The sequence below is a fragment of the Hermetia illucens genome, chromosome 3, assembly GCF_905115235.1.
Source record: "Hermetia illucens chromosome 3, iHerIll2.2.curated.20191125, whole genome shotgun sequence".
In the NCBI taxonomy this organism is placed as follows: Eukaryota; Metazoa; Arthropoda; class Insecta; order Diptera; family Stratiomyidae; genus Hermetia; species Hermetia illucens.
The window spans coordinates 46,291,460-46,309,504 of NC_051851.1; positions in this window are offsets into that span (position 1 = coordinate 46,291,460).

The window sequence follows — 18,045 nt, forward strand, 5'->3', positions numbered from 1 at the left end:
GTGCTTTTGCTCGAAATGTTAATATGGAGAACTTTTAGGACAAAGGTAAACTCCTCATGATTGCTTTATCGGCTATAAATTTGGCAACATTCTTGTGCATGTACACAGGGAGGCGAAATACTTCGTAGGTCATATCCGGTGGAAAGCCTATCGAGTTCATCAAAAGAACCATGGATGCCTTAGTTCATAGGGTTGATAAGGTTGAAAAGGTAGGACCAAGCAGGGAAGTGGACCTGCTGCTCAGGAAAAGCTGAACGACTAAGTAAGTGACGTATCCGGGAAGGAGCATGGTACCTCGCTGGGGAGATAATTTGGGATTCCTTTTGCTTGCGTTATTTTTAAACGCAATTTAAAATAAGTACATGACAAAGAGGTGAAACAAGGGATAGAGGTCAAATATTTAGGAATTACACTAAACTAAAAACTACTGTGAAAAACACATTTTGAAAACATATGTCAGAAAGCTATAAAGGCTCCGATGACTGGATCTGCCACAGCAAAAAAAAATGGGAATGTATCCCGAAAATACTACTCTGGATATACATTGCAATAGTAGGGTCTATGATTGGCACAAACAAGCTGCAAAGACGGGGCGCTTGAGTATCAATGGGGCGCTGAGAGCGTGCCCAACGGCATGCCTGGAGGTTCTTCCGGGGTTAAACCCTCTCGAACTTTACATACAGATGCAGCTAAGGTAAGCATTCTATAGGATGTCCGGAAGTATCAGCGATTGATTGATAGAATGAATGATTAATATTCTTTCCAGGCGGTATAATCAATTACTAATAACAAGAGGTATCATGACACCGAGGTTTGATTTCGACAAGAAATTCGAGAAACAGGGCAAGCTGGGAGATCTTGGTTGTAACCCACGGATTGAACCAGCAATTGATTACCTGGTACACGGACGGATCTCTCAGGCAGTAGGTGCCAGGGTCATTGTTCAAACGAAAATGTACTTTGAACGAATGGTGATACATGCGCCACTATCAATATTCAAGGATTGCTTAAACTTACCAAGAAGAACCTTCAGATCATAATGAGAATACTCAGTGATCATTGCCGACTAAACTAGAAGCTAGGAATACCTATGGACGTGGTCTGCAGATTCTGTAAGGATAGTGAACAAACCTCCATACGTATTCTGAGCAGAGTTGAAATACTTGAAACAAGAGAAGACATACTATAACCAGCAAAGGGGCCCTTAATAGTATTATGTATTATAAATTGGCAAACGGCAACATATTTCATATTTAAATAGCCTATTTTGGTATATGTTGTATATGTTGATTGAGCGTCAGTCAGCCGACCTCTCGTTTGAGCTTGGCTTTGTGCTCTGGCCCCAGATTCACATTACTTCCGGGAGCCTTGCGAGAGAACAATAGCATAGTGCCGCCAGATGGAGAGGAGTTCTCCTCAGAGTCCCATCATATTACTTCATTTAACCCCAGAACTTCCAGCCTGTATCGCTGAAATTCTCTTTGCAATTGGAGCGAGCCTTCGTGGGATCCTCGCTAGCGTCGTCGATAAGTCTTTGAACATTCCAGGACCCAATCATACATCATTGAATGTGAAAGATCGTTGCTTAAAAATCAGTCCAATTCCGAGGCATGCTGTGGCATAGAGGGGAATTTACCTCACGCACTAAGCATATTTGGGTAATAGTTGTAGGTTTTAATGATTTACCCAACAAGCGAATTGGAGGTCAGGCCGAAGATGATACCAAGCATAAAAAAATGCTAATAATATAATAATAATCGATGAATGTAACGGTCACTCTCACGACCTTGTGCCACTAACAATGGTCTAAGTCAAAGGACATCTTTCATCTTGGCTCTGGAAGAAGTCATCCGCGACCCTGATGTAAATATCTGAGGTAGCATCTTCATAAGTCCACTCCATTACTTGCCTTGGCCGGCGATATTGGAAAAATGGGAAGAACAACCCAGGATGAACAAACTGCTATCATCTTGATTGAGCAGCCGAAGCGAGACTTTGGGCTGACGTTAATGAAGCCAAGACGAAATACATACAGTGTCAGCACTAAAATCGAAGACAATAGCGACTTTAGGTAGCACTTATCAACTGAAAACGATAAAGACAGCAGCATACAATTTAGAAACCGTTGTGAATTTGTCCTATTTGGGGTCGAAATTCACAACCACAGTCAGAAGAACTTTTTCAGCTTAAAAAGACTGTTCTACTCGAATCGTCTTACCATAGCGTCAAAGCTCTGTACAAGACAATAATATTGTCAATTTTAATGTTTTTTCGGAGACTTGGGCTCTTAACAAGAAAAATTGAGAAGAATACTCCGAAGAATGGTTGGCCCCTACAGGAACACAGAAGATTCCATAGCTTATACAGGGACGAAAATTATGAGCGATACTATGGCCGTCTAATTGATGATGTTGCAAACCCAAAAAAGACAACTTCAAATTTAATTATCTTTGGGTGTAAGAACAAAAGGATATTGGAACAGAATTGGTAGGGGATGCTGTGTCGAAACCGCTTGCCATACCATTCTTCCATACTTGAATTTTTCTGATGATATTTAAGAGGAGATTTGATGTGTTGTGAACACCTTAACAGACTGGAGTGCTTCCGCTTTTCTGATTCAAACAGTTTTCCAATATGCACTGAAGGTTGGCATATATTACAAAGCAAATGATTAGTCGGTCCGAAAAATTTTCTTCCTACTTCACCGCGGGAACCAATAGCTTGCTTGCCAATCTTGAATATTGAAATTAATAAAATTCGATTGGAAGAACAAGGTCTTCGAGCCACTGATTTTTAACTTCTTAGTTTTTGAACAGGCAAAGGAATTTATTTATTACATCAATCAGCTTTGACATCTCCCGTATAATTGGCCAATCCTTCTATATAAGTCCTATATTTGTATCGTATAGTTCCGAACTTAGTAAAGTTTTTTGCGAAAGTCATGGAAGGGTCAATGCAGTCCAGAGGTAGCAGCACTTCAGAGCTCATTTATGTATATGGAGAGATATTCTCCAGGATTCTGAACTAAAAAGGCCCTACATGGTAATTGCCAGCTGATACCCTTGCTGCACATAGATGATATTAAGTTGCATACTATTACTGCCGACCATCTTAATTGATATGCTTAGCCATGATGTTCGGAGGCGACTTAGTTTCAAGTATCGTCATGTGTCTAATCCACCCTATTCACAAAGGTCATCGTGGCCACATGTCGGACCTAGTGATCTCCCCATCCAAGCTATGACCGAGACAGGCTTCTATAGATACTTAGCAATTCTGCAAGGAACCGATGCTTCAAGCTTTGCTATCTGAATCTCCGCAACCTGTTAGGTTTGTACTTAAATCGCATCTCTCGGTGGAAAACAAAGTAAGGTGACACTCGGGAGAATTACAGTTTTGAAATACTTTGTACTGCGATCGTGGTGGTGGAAGATGAGCCTGTTACAGCTACGCAGCGATTGTTTCGTTGACAATTCAATGTCGGTTGGCATGGAGTTGTTCCCAGTCGTAACATTATCCTCGGATGGATGAAACACTTCAGATCAATAGTTAACATAATAGATCAGCAACATACAGGCCCGAGACGTAGTGTAATTACACCAGAAAATGTTGCCAGAGTAAGAGAAGCCGTAGTCAGAAGCCCTAGACGTTCAGTTAAAAGTCACGCTAGTGAGCTTAGAAATAGTTGTGGGTCGGTTTGGTGGGACAACCTCAAGAGCGACAAATCGCGAGATTTGGATGAGTTAAAAAATCCAAAAGTTCAAGAAATTGCTGCCATCCCTGCAAAGATGTTGGTCCATGTGATGGAGGAGAAGAAATTATAGTCGTGTATCGTACATGATGGACATCATTTGGACGATGTTATTTTTCATAAATAAGTCTCACTTAGACTAAAATGGAAATTAATGAACTTTATTTTAATGTCAATAAACATGTTAAGCGATTCATCAGAACCTTGCCTGCAAACAAATGACAACATTACACGTGAATATGCAAAGCAGAAGGTGAACTATAAGTCGATGGTTCGAGAAATCCAATGTGGCCTTGGAAAATAGCCTGGTCCGGGTTCAGATTTATTTTTTGCTCGCCAGATAGAGATGATACCAGTTTTTCAACTTGATTCCCACCTAGACCACACGTACACCGTGCTGATTATTTTAGTTTTTTCCTTTAAAGTTCGAAAATCATGTCACTTATTGCATGCGAAAGGTTTGACAGACTATACATTGTCACCAACTTTCGTGACATCTGCGAGTAAATAAGGTGTGACACACAAACAGGTAGACGGTGCTCAAAGATCATTTTTGCGAGTGAAAGGCTAATTTCTACTTGGAGAAGTATCTGATTAGATTGGGCGGGGAACAGCTTTTGGGCTATCAGCGCTAAATGAGAAGAGTTTAGTGGAGAAGACGTAACTTTCTAGGACTCCAGGTCGATTGATCTAAGGATAAAAGAACTCTTGCTGAATTTCCACCATATCCTTCAACAGGGGCCTAAAAATTCGACTACAGGGTATGAAGGAAGTTTTCTGGTATGAAATAAAAAAGTTTCCTTATGTCAACCTGGGAAAAGGGACAAAACTACAAAGTCAAATGCCGACAGGAGGCATTGTGTTTTGGGAAAGACTACAACTATTTTCGCCTGTGTCTTTACATTTTTGTCGAGGATTTTACTAGATAGTCCTTTGAAACGTGCCAGGGGAAAGTATGTGGTTTACGTAAAATAAACAATTGGTCACAGGGTGAAAAATTGGGTGAACGTTGATGCCATATCCCATTCCAACAAAGTTTGGAGTCTAGGAAGCTGTCGCTCCCCCTGATGTAACATGTTGCAAGTTTCTGCATCTTACTGAAACTAAACTGTGTTGTGATTTATGCGCCGTCTTCTTATCTATCTATGGTGAGAGACACTATCCGTTTTCTCCAGAAAAAATAAATTCTAATACTGAAAGTTCGCTATTGAGAATAAACCTGAAGAAAAAGTAAAATTCCGTGGAGGCTCATGATCGACCAAAAAGTGAACAGGACTCATACTCAGACTCAATTCTTCAACAAGAAGGGAAGTATAAACTTTCTTTTGACAGTCCAGTGTTATTAGTTGTAGACGATTAAGGGTAATCACTTCCTAATCAGTTTTCTGTATAAGTGTGGCATTTCAACTTTCAGAAAAAGTTACGTCAAAGTTCACAAAGTTCTATTACATTAACACCTATACATACATACACATGTTATATATAATGGATTGTGTTAACTATAATACTTCCACGAAATTCCTCCAGCAAATATTTCAGTTTCTGTCCATTTTATCACTCATTTGATTTGGACAATCACTGACCTAACTATCAGCAGAATAAAGGTGTTTTATTTCAGACGTCCTATATACATACGAATGTGTGTACAATATGTTCAAGTCACTCAGTTTAATTGACACATGTGTATCCATGGTCAATTGTTCCTATTTGCTTAGAAAATATCTAACTTGCCCTTGTTCAAACATGTAAATGAATGTTGATGTAGTGAAATGCATATTGTCTTGCGTAAGTGAATGATGACTTGTGCTGACTTTTGTGTTAAATCATGTTCCATGACAAAGGTGAATTCTCACAAAATTGTCGTAAATCTGTTGGTAATCTGATAGGTTTTCTGTTTTATGTTATACCAATTCATCTAGAATTTTTTGAAGTGGGTTCACACGTGCACAATTTTTAACGTCAAATTTTATTCGTATCTTTCCTACCAAGCACGGGGACTTCGCGGTATTTTATTGAGATTATCATTTTTAAGGTTTTGTGTAAACACAAGGTTTTGTGTAAACACAAGGTTTTGTGTAAACACAAGGTTTTGTGTAAACACAAGGTTTTGTGTAAACACAAAACCTTATTAAAATCGTCCGTCTGTCTGTCTGTCTGTTCGTCACACGCATTTTTCTTGGAGACGGTTATAGCGATTGACACCAAATTTGGTAGAAAGGTGGAAACTGTGAACGCTCATACACACAGTGAGTTACATCCTTTTACGTTGAATTTAAGCAACATGCAAAAGGAGGTGTAACATTTTTTTCATCAAATATAGTCATGTGGTTGATATTCGGTCTCGGTTAGTACTTTTCGAAGTCGGTCTTAGTTTTGACATTTGTTGGAAAGGTGGGAAGTGCGGGGGGTTGAAAATTATCTTTTTTCTCAAAAACTACTCAACCGAAAAATCTGAAAAAAATCAAGAGGCTACCACTATATGGTGCCTGGGCTTCGAAATACCTTCCATACTGATATATCTTCAAATAAAGATAATAATAGTATGTGACTATAATTGTTTGTAATTGGCTGGAAACATACATAAGAAATATACAAAACCTGCTAAGTGAGACTTTGATTAAACCAATTTCATTCTTATTCTAGTAGCGGTTGGATTTGCAACCCCATCGTCGTTGGTAGAGTTAGGGGGAAGGACAGACAGGCTCCCTCTCTGATCTCGATGAAAACTCAAGACGATCACTCCCCCTTTAGTGGGGTTGCAAATCGCGATGATGTTTGCCGGCCAATAAATAACCTTATTAAGGAACTTCCACATCTTAGCATTTTTGAAAAATAGTTTTTTCAAGGTTTTGTGTGACACAAAGCTTTATTAGAATCGATTCTATGTTTGTGTGTGCGTCTGATTTCCAGGAAAACGGCTAAATCATTTGTCATGAAATTTGCTGAAAAGATATGGTCAATAAATCCCTTTGCATACAACGAATGGTATTGTTTTGTGCTGGACTTAAGAAGGAGGTGGGGGGCGGGGCTCCCCATACATGCAAGAGGGGGTGTATAATTTTTTGTCGCAGCATATGGTCATACCAAATGAAAGGGCTCGATTAGTACTTTTCGGAACTGATCCAATTTTTGAAACCCAACCGAAAAATCTGGAAAAATTCACAATGGCGCATCCATATGAAATCTAAGCCTCAAAAGGCATCCCATTCGAATATTTGCTCAAATAAAGTTAATAACAGTGTATTACCATATTTTAGAAATTTGCCCGAAAACCCACCTTTCGTTCATTCTAGAAGTGTAAAATTTGATGTCATTTTAAGTAGTAATATAATAATTTCTCCTATCTATGATCGAAAATCACAACCGATAAGAGTTACGATGAGGAAATCCGCGCACGGTTCTTGTCAGCCAACACAACCTATTTCAGCTTACAAAAACTGTTCCGCTCGAAACGTCTCACCAGAGGGTCAAAGCTCTTACTGTACAAGATAATGGATAATGGGGGGTTCTTAGCAAGAAAAATTGCGAACTCTTTGCCGCGTTCGAGAGAAGAATCCTCCGAAGAATTTTTGGCCCCCTACATGAGGATGGACGATTCCGTAGCCTACATAACGACGAAATCTATGAGCGATACCATGACCGTCCGGTTGTGGATAAAATCCGGTTCAATAGGTTACGGTGGGCGAGTCACTTAATCCGTATGGATGAGGATGATCCCGCCCAGAATGTCTATAAAGACAATATCTATGGTAGAAAAATAAAACGAGGCAGATCCGGCCTAAGATGGAGCGATGGCATAGGTTAGGACACCAGACAGCCTTTAGGGATATCGAATTTGTGGACCTCGGCGCAAAACCGGGATGTCTGGAGTTCCTTATTAAGGCAGGCCTAGACCGTGTTGTTGTGTTGTTGCGGTTTGTCATATAATTATAATAGCAGTAAGTTAGGCTATAAAGTAGAGCATGATATTTCCAGTTTTGGTGGAAATCGCACTATTACTGACAATTGTCGCCCTTTTCAATGCGTAACAAATCTGCTGCCACTTTCGTCTTCTCATCAACACGTCCAGGGTTATTTGACATATAAGTCGTTGTGGTTTACCGTTTGAAATTCAGTAGCACCACATAACCGCGCGGACACCATGCAGACATGAGCTGACGAAAGTTTAAAGCTTCCAACTAACATTCCCCGTCATTTTCATGAGATTTTCCCATACAGCAGTGCCCAATGAATATTAGTACAGAACAATCTCAACCGGATGTTAGTCTTAGTTGCATTTCCAGATTTTGACGAAAAGAAAGTAGGCGAATTTAGCAGTACCAATGCGTCCAGCGCTATGCGCAGAAACAACTCTTCCTTCACATATGAATTAATCAACGTCCTCAACATTCCTCCTGATAAAACTAATAGAAAGAATGTGATGACCAATCAGACTGAGAACCTTGGTTTTGTTATGTTTATTTTCAGCCTGACCTGGCTTATATTTTTCTGCAAACTCAGAATAATTTGCGGAGGTAACACGGAAAGTTCCGTATGGAGAACGGCAGGTTCAACCGCTTCACTCCGTTTGACCGTATTAACATTTCTGTTTCATCCAAAAAAGATTGAATTTCAGCAGTTGTTATACCATTGAAAATCGTTGTGAAGTGCTTTCTCCACTGACCGTGAACCTTACTCATAAGATTATGGAAGAGTATGCGCCTACTTGAAAGCTCTTTCCAAATGCGGTATGCGGTAACGAAAATATTGCTATTTGTGTAAGCTTTTGATTTCTTCCTAACGCAATTGGATATTGGGTCTCAGACACGTCCCGGCCATCCTTACATGCATTGATCCGCTTCCAAGTTTCGGCACTCATACAGGCCTTGTAATGCCCTTTTGGGCCATCGTCGATAATTTCATTCACACTAACGACAAAAGTCTCTGTTATGTTTTGTATATAGCATAATAGTTACCAGTCTAGGTACAGAAGGGTTTCAGGCAAAGTATTCCATCATATCTTCAGTAAAAATACCCGTAAACGTGGAAAGTGAGAAAAAAAATAGAGGTGGAATCCCTGCTTGGTTGGGATAACTCCACTATATTGCATCCTACCTGATCACACCCTTTTGTCAAGGAGGTCTAATGCAATTGACTTGGTCCTCCAGGTTGGGGGGCTTTGAAAAGATGGGCTCACAACACGTCATCCACCAAAAAGCAAAACGTCATATACAGAAACAGAATGAAGAACCTCGAAAAGGATTGGTAGCAAGGAAATTACCGCGCAAACGAATGAATGACTTCGCTTTTGGATTCTAAAATGTAAGCAAATCTGGGGCTGTCAAAGAGCTGCTCCAACAACCCAGCAAGTACATATTCAGAGTTCCAGCAATGATTTCGGGATAACAGATACCGGCCCTAAGTTTGGAGTCACTTTCATCGTGGATAGGAACTTCAAAGCTATTTGACCGGCGGACGTCAAAATATTGCTCGGTGATTTCAATGCCAAGGTTGGAACACCAATTGGCGCAGTAGCCTATTCATGACACTTGGTATGACCCAAAATGCGCTATCAAAACAAATATGGAAAATACATTTTTTCTGCATTCTAGAAGAATAATCAGACTACAAAGTAGTGAAGAGCCTTAGTGGTCGATGTCAATCCAAAACATGGATAATCAAGCAAAAAAGGGCAATCAAAAGAGCAATCAATGGGAATGAAAGTGAACTATGTGGGAGATAAGCACCTTATTTCAAGGAACTCCTCAACCTCAAAAGTTATATACAAGCATACTGGGAAAATTGAACTGCTAAGATTGGAAGAACTAGAGTCAACAATCAAGTGTCAAAGTGAAGAAGACGTCGGGCATAGATGGCATCCCCGCTGATTTCATCATCATCCATGGAACAAGAAAATTATCTATAATTTGGTTCTCTCCATTTAAAACTACGAACAAATTCTGCAAGTGTGTTATGCCATATGCAAAAAACAGTTGACTAGTTGACATGCTAAAAGTATTATACAAAGGCATTTCACCACTTTGCACATCTAATAAAAACCTCAGGAAAGTATTAGAAAGAAAAATTAGACTGTTGGCCGATAAGACGATTGATGAGTACGGAGGAAGTTTTCGGACTGGAAGATCAACAACAGGTACTAGGAACTCGCGGCATATTATACAAAGTAGTGCTTCAGCAAAATTGATAAGCCTTACAAGAATGTCCCACACAACAGCTCTGGTCTTAGTCGATATTAATCTGAGACATGCGCTTGACAGAAACGTCGAATTAAAGCGAAGAGGTGTCATATCGCAATCATAAGTTTTCTATTCGACCTGGCCGATTTTAAAAGCTAATTACATACACAGGAAAGACCTATGCGAGACAACCATGAGTTTTTCTAAAATCTCTAAATTAATGAAACTTCAGAAATTTCGGTGGACTGGCCTAGTTCAACGTGTTGACCACACTCGGATACCTAAAAGGGTTTTCGAAGGAGGACCGGATGGACGAAGACCGCTGGGAAGACTCCGAAAGGGCTGAGATTCTACTGACAAAGGGAGTGCCTCACTGTTTGAATTTCGATATTGGAGGACGCAATTTATGGATCAAGATGATTGGAGGAAGCACATCCAGAGGGCCAAGGGGCAAATGGGCTGTAGAATCTCGACGACGATTTGTCAGGCTCCTGGTTTTCTCCTCGCGGTAAGAAAACAGCAAGGATGCGATAGTTCGGTGCTATCAGGATAGGCCGAAATCAGATATCAAAAACTGTTTAGACCCTTATTCAGGAGAAATTTAGAAGTTGTAGAAAATTACTGAGGTGGGTAGGGTATATTTTTGCATGAGAGGGTGCGTAGAAATTAAATAGTTTTGCACTCAAAATAACTCAAACTTCAAGTTTGCGATGGGGTCCACCTTCCGCTTTCCGACTTCGTTTATGATTATTTTTCAATAAAAATATTCTTAGATCAAGAGTTTCACATGGATGTAAATGGTTTATACAGAATACATTGTCTCGTATCAAGTTGAGAGCAGATTTCGAATATAACTAAATTCTCAGCATAAAGTATTCTCAGCTAGGACATTAGTTAATTTATTCAACAGCTCGCATAAATTCTTATAGGCTTTCGGTGCTTTTCCCGAATCTTTGGAAAGCAAATCATTCTCAAAGGAGTGCCGGTCACAATAAAATGAATTTATCAATCTAACCCTTTTAACGAAATTAAATAGCTTTAAAGTATGAATTCGGAGAGGATTCTTGGTGAATTTTCAAACAATATCTTAAGCCTTAGACTTATCGCGACTACACAGAGAATTGAAAATGATAAATATCAAAATATCCCTTTTGAATTGCTATTACAAAAGAACCTTCTTAGGAATTGTAGATGACCTAGTAAATCCCTGGGTTTAGCTCCAAGATTTATTTAATGTAAATAAATCCGTTTCCCAAAAACAGGACAACAATAACAGAAAAGGACTTAGCCAGGCGAATCCCTGTGATCGATTTCCATAGGGAAACATTCACCAATTCGGAAGACTACTATCTATTACCCAGTCATTCATTTCAATATCCATCAAGATACTTGTAGTCAGCTACTCATATATGTATTCTTCACGCGTAAGGGCGCATTTCGTTACAATGCCATTAATAACTCTTCGCTTCATATTCGCAAATACAAACAGAGCAAACGAATCTTGGTGTGCTTGGAGCAGAAACAATGTCATCAATTAATTAATTAACGAATTACTTCAAGTCGTCTTCGACATTCTTCTACACTGAACAAGTCAGACGTTAAAGCAAATAGGAAAGAAGACGCGTTACGGTGCCACCACAACCCCCACATCACACCAAGATATTTTGAAAGTTGGGTAAGCAGCAGCTGAAAACTCGTACATTTCGCCCCCAAGGAAAAGGGTTAAGGTTAACGTTGCGTAACACTTTTGTGGATTTATTGTAACAGCCAGTGTTGAAACCACAGGGATAGCACGCAAATGGGAATCAGCGGAAAGGGTTTATACAGTTATGAATCTCATACACTATGGACTGAAGTATGATAATTTGATTAATACTGATTAGAAAGGAACTAGCCAAAGACCGCGAGTATTACACTTCAAATTTGAAGGGCTTTGTGGGCATGTAAGATAACAAACTTTGAGAAGGTTATGTGGGAAAACAGAACCACATCGACTTGAACATCATGAGATCTTTGAGAATAAGGGAAATAAAAATATCTACATATTCTAGCAGATTGATTTATAAATATTATACCGAATTTAAGAAAAGTTAAGTCGTAGTTGTTTGCCAGTTCCATAGAAAGTTTCTGCACATTTCGTAAAAAGATAGTGTTCAACCTTGTGCTTGAAGTGTTCTCACCTACCCCCTGGGCCGTAGAGAGAAAATGAAAAATATGCTGGTCTGCCTTTTGTTCCTTTATTTAAATATATCCACCATTTTATACTATGATTGGATCACCACCTTTTCATTCGTTATTTCCCTTTTAGCGTTCAGTGGAATGAAGCACTTTATAACTGGAGATTGTGATACTCAGTTTTCGGTTTACTGGCAATCTTAAGAGAAGAAGAATATTCAGGACAAAAATATTTTTTACTGAGGAATATTTGAGTGCACCTAGCTCGTAATAGGGGTTAGGTTGCAGTAAAAAAAGGGGCAACTTTGACCTACTATAACTTTGTCGGAATAGAAAGATTTTAACCAATCGCACTATCATTCTATACATTATATCTACATTACTGGAAAAATTTGCAAGACTAGAATGAACTTAAGGGGGCTTTCCAGTCAATTCCCACAAAATATATTATATTCTAAGAATTGGCTCGTGAAATAAGTGATCACTTTCTAGTCCTACCTTTATCTCCTTTATAAGTGGAGTTAAAATTAAGAACTGTCCACATCCCCGTTAACTCAATATAAAATTGACGTTGCGTTGCATGAGTCGAGGTTCGAAGCTCCAAATTTCTAAGAAAAGTGCTCGTGGCAGACACGCATATCAAATACGAACAGGTTTTGCTTTTCACAAGCCCTTAAAAATGTGTAGCAGTCAATAGAAGAAGAGTTTGGTCAACCCTTAGGTAAGTGTCATACATATTTCGGATTTAGTTGAAAACAAAACTTTATTAAAATCGGTTCACTGTCTGTCCGTCCATCCGTCTGTCTATCTAATTATCACACGCCCTTTTCTCATAAATGGCAGCATCTACTGACATCAAATTTTGTAGAAATGTTGGAACTGTGAACCCCCACAGATGCGGCAAATTGCATACATTGCCGCACGGTGAACTTAAGGGTGGGGGCCCATATACACATAAAAGATGGGTGCTCATTTTTTCACCAAATATTGCCATGCGGGCTATTAAATGCAAGCTATCGACTAGTACTCCGACGCACATATTACATAGTTTCAAAATTTGTTGGAAAGGGGATGAATGGGAGGTCCGAAAAGGGTCAATACTTCAAGGACCCGTTCTACCATCCAACAAAAAAATCTGAAAAACCTTATGGTGATCCAGGCAAATGATATCTAAGCCTGAAAATACCCTCCGTTACAATATCTGCTCCAATAAGGTTAATAATTCAGTAAAATTTCACAGTGATAAAGGCTCTAAAGAATCATCATTCCGGAAGCTGTGGTGAACACCCTACTGTTATTAACAAAGTTATCGTAGGTCAACGTTGCCCCTTTCGTGTCAAATTACTACTCCTTAAGAGGTAAAATTTCAGCACCAGATCAAATTGAATACGATCTGGTGCTGAGTATATCGAGTATATTATACATATATACCTACACTACGAGCTATGTATAAATGAAACCGTCGTGTACCCAAATATACATATTTACATAAAAAATCAACAAAACTTTTCATACCTAAAGCGCGAAACTTTCGGTTTCCAACTTGTTTAACTTTAGAAAACATAAATTGGTACCCAATTGCAGTTACAGGAAGAGAATCGAGCAATTCCATAAAAAAACACTTGAAATCAAAAAAATTTTCTTTTGTAGCTGGCTAATCGCGTGGTGCGGGAAGGACGGGGTTGAATTCTCGGGCTCAGAGGGTAGAAAGGAGAGTAAAATTAAATTGATTGCTCAAGTAGGTACGCACGCAATTTTTATCTCGGTTTAGTTTTTCTCCCTACAGCACCCGTAACACACAAGCGCTTGAAGAAATGACTTCATCCACATCTCATCTCATCTCTGAAAGTGTGGTCCTCGTTAGAAGAAATTTCACGAAGGCACCTGCCTCAGCCCGAATTCCAACAGAGATGAAGGAGTTGTCACTAGACACTGACGACCTGAAGTTTCTTCAGCGAGTTTGGGAGGAGACGTTTAGGTTGACTTTGAAATCAGAAAGGGGCATCTTTTTCTTTCTTGGCAGACAGTTTCTCCATATGCTCTTGGTTGTCCGTCTACATAAGAACAGCCATAGGCCGCGGCAAATCTCTGTAATAGCGAAATCCCAAAATGAAGAAAAGTTATCTACTTTGTAAGCAATCAATGCAAAGAATTCTGTTGGCATAACTATGCAGTGTAAGTAATAACATTAGAGGGGATATCTTGAACATTCGTCCTACCGACCCTCTCCGAATCGAAATCTTCGATGAAGGGGAACAAATAAAACATTGCCCTCTCTTTGCCACTGCGAGAGCACTTATTCATACAGAAAAAGCCGCGTCGTATTGAAGCCGGATTTAATCCACCGAATCGGCTACTGAGGAAACTCAGCGCACGCTTGGCAATGGATACCTTCCTTTCTGGTTGAAAAATTGCAAAGGTGGTGGCTTGTATGCTGCCCCACAGGCTTTAGTGCTATCTCCTAGTATTGTGTTCATTATCCGCACTGTCGTACGATGTTTATCTGAAATTTGAAAAAAAAATATGTTAACCTGTTGAGTCCCAGAGGACAAACAAGAACAAGTATAACAACGAGGAAGGCCTCACCTTCCATGAGAACCGGGATGGCACTCTGAGAGCATTGTTTCAGGAGAATTTCAAGGGATATATACTCGGGTCGATTATTTGCGGTTGCCGCCCTTGTGACGGGTCTCATGTTGGCCGTTGTTGTCGGCACAACTCCTTGTATGATCAAATGTGAACTTGCAGTGTATACCTCGGGGTGCTTACTCCTTATTAACGACAGAAATGTAGATAATCCTTGCATCCACTAATATGTACGCTGAGACTGTACTCAGTATAGATACATCAGTACACCTGTGACAGTCACGGCGAGGCTCTGATTGTGGTCACTCAATCAATCCGTGGCCAAAGAGGACCATGGGATTATGCATACATGGCAGATACTCACATTAAACCCTCAGAACCTTGAAGCAAGCACCACTGAAGTCGAGGGAGCAATAAAACAAATGAAATCGATGAAAGCAACTGGCCTAATGACTCGAAGCTGACCTCTGGAAAGCGAAGGTCTAAGACCTAACACTGTCACTTGGTGAATGATCGTGTTATTGAGGAGGGTAGCTAGTCTGACTGGTAAGAAGGCACCATCGTTCCAATACCGAAGAAAAGGTATCCCGGCGAAATGTTCAAATTGCCGTCCGTTCGGGTTGCTGTCAAATAAGATTTTTGACAATATTCTTGCACTCATTCACTGTAGACATATTCGGGATATCGTTGAAATGAACGAAAACCGGGTTTTTAAGGATACCGGGAATGTTAACGTGGTGGACGCCTAGTGCTCGAGGTACTCATGCGGTGAGTTAAATTATTCTACCATGATTCAAAGAGTAAAATTGGATATATAGCAAGTATGTGTCTGAAAAGCACTTCGTTTGTATATCCAGGTTCATCAAAATAGCGCCCTCTCACCATTCTTCTTTGTTCTTCTTACAGACACTGTCACACCGAACATGCTTTGCCCAGCGCCTTATATTTTAATTAATTAATTAAATTTATTTAAATATCCTGCAACAATGCTAGCAGCCAATGGTGAACTGCGCTGAGAAATTGCTTCAGGCACCAGTGGAGCTTGAATGAAGTGGCGTTCCCCAAACGCCGTTTTTTGTGATAGATAGTGAGAAATTTGTAAGATCCTATAGATATGTAATTTGAGCTGATCAAAACTCATTTGGCAAGATTGATCTCAACATGAAATCGATATTAAACGACCTAAAGGTTGACCGTAACGCCGATGGCTTAATACGGTAGATGACAATTTGACAGCCTCTCGACTTCATCTAGATTAGGCGTATAGCCAAATAATAATATGGTTCAACCGTTCAAGAAGAGCTGATAGCGTTTCCCTTTTATTCGATGACTTTTTGCTATCTTTCGGTGAGCTTCATAATTCTCTGTTCCTAAAAGGACCTGCCTTTGCTGGTGGCAAATTAAAGAAGGTAATGATTTACTGATTGATCTGAATTTAATGTTTCTTCATTCAAGGAGTTTTGATCAGAACGAAACAACAGCGTAAGAACAGACAAAGATGCTGGGTGAAGCAACGCATCCCAACCAAGCTACAATAATGTTTGATAGGTCACTGAAGATGCGGGTCGTCTCGCATTCTCGTTGGTAAACGAAAGATCCGTTCAAACTATCCAATTTACTACAATACTCTTCGAAATTAATCGTTGGTTTCCTTGGTAGGAGGTCATAAGCACCACACCCTTTCAATCCAGCACATTCTTGAAAATGATACATTTCTCCCTAACAGCCCCTCTTCAAAAAAGGATCACTTTCTTGCGGTTTGAGAGAATGAAGTTCCACTCCATTCAAGTTTTTATTTTTATCAGTTCTTTTCACAGTCTGGGTCCAAAATAAGATATGTCAGGGGAAACACTAGTTAATACCATTCATCTGATATTCCAAGTTTGTATGTTTAAAGGGAAATCAATATTGGACTTTCCTTTCGCCAGTGTGGGAAAAGTTTATTAAATTCTGGATAAAGTCATGTTATTGCCTAGTTGCTTGAGGTTTTGTGATTTGCAGGCATCCAATGAATTTTGTGTTAATAGCTCGATCGTTTTCTGGTAATTTTTTCTGGCTGACAGATAAACAGTAAACCGATTTCGATAAAGATTTGTTTCACATAAAGCTTTTAAAATCAATAAAACTATTATACATATATAAAAGTTCAGTCCGGTGCAAAAATTGATGGAATGTGACAAAATAATAAATTGAAATCGGTCATGATTCCGGTTCGTTACTTCTTCCGTCAATTGACACTAAGATATTCGCTCACAAATTTTCTATTTCTCCTTTGTAATCACCGCTAAAAGTTGCAAAATCAACGTCACATCTAACTTTAAATGAAGGGAGAGTATGTATACAGGTTGCCTTTAAAAGAAGCTGACAGCTTTTCCTTTTTCTTGAAATATATCTTCATCTAATTTTCATAAGTTTTATAATTTTCAATGAATAAGTCTTCGTCCATTCTTTTCTCTGACTGCGCTATCCCTTTACAAAATAATGATTTATATTTACATTAAAATTTTATATCACACGCATTTCAAATCTCTAGGAAAATATTCGAAGGCAAAAGTAGAAATATTCCTACGAATACAGTTTGGATGAAAGATGGAGAAGAAAGGCACATCTAAACACATGGGCAACGAACTTTTTTCATTCCTTTAGGCCGACTTTATATCATATTTTCGAAAGTTGACATATTGACATGTTACATGGGGTATCGAAGGAAAAGGTCTACTCAGTTCTACTCAGTAAAATTGGTAGCCGTAACCTTTCTCCTCGCAGTCCATGAAAATGATAACCGTCCCAATAGATAAATATCTTTCGTCCTGGTAGAAAAACGAAATCATTGAAAGAATTTTGATTCCCCTATACTCTCATTGATCAAAATATTTTTACCCGAAAATATGAAGGGTTTTGTAGAAAGTTTGACATTTTTACAAAGAAGCATTGCGTCGAGGTTTGCCATTTGACTGTTGCTGGGTTGGATTCTTTTATTTCTGGTACTGTTTCAATACTTTTCTACTTTAAATGATGGATACGATTCATGAAAAAAGTTGATGGGAAAAGTCGAGTTATACATATACATACGATACGATGAATCCTAGAAAAGTACATATATGTTAAAAATCGTCATTTGCTTAAACTTTTAGGAAAATATTAAATGCCTCACATCAGATGTGACTTAAGAGTTCAGATAAGTGAAAGTTCGAACCTTACTCATTGTTAATCCTAGACGATAACAGCTTGAAATGAAAAATTCAAATTAATAGTTCAAACTACCTTAACTACGCTTTCCAGTTTGTTCTGAAAATAAAATGCAATCTATCTGTCGATATACCATATTTTACCCAAATGTATTTGGTCCAAAAATAA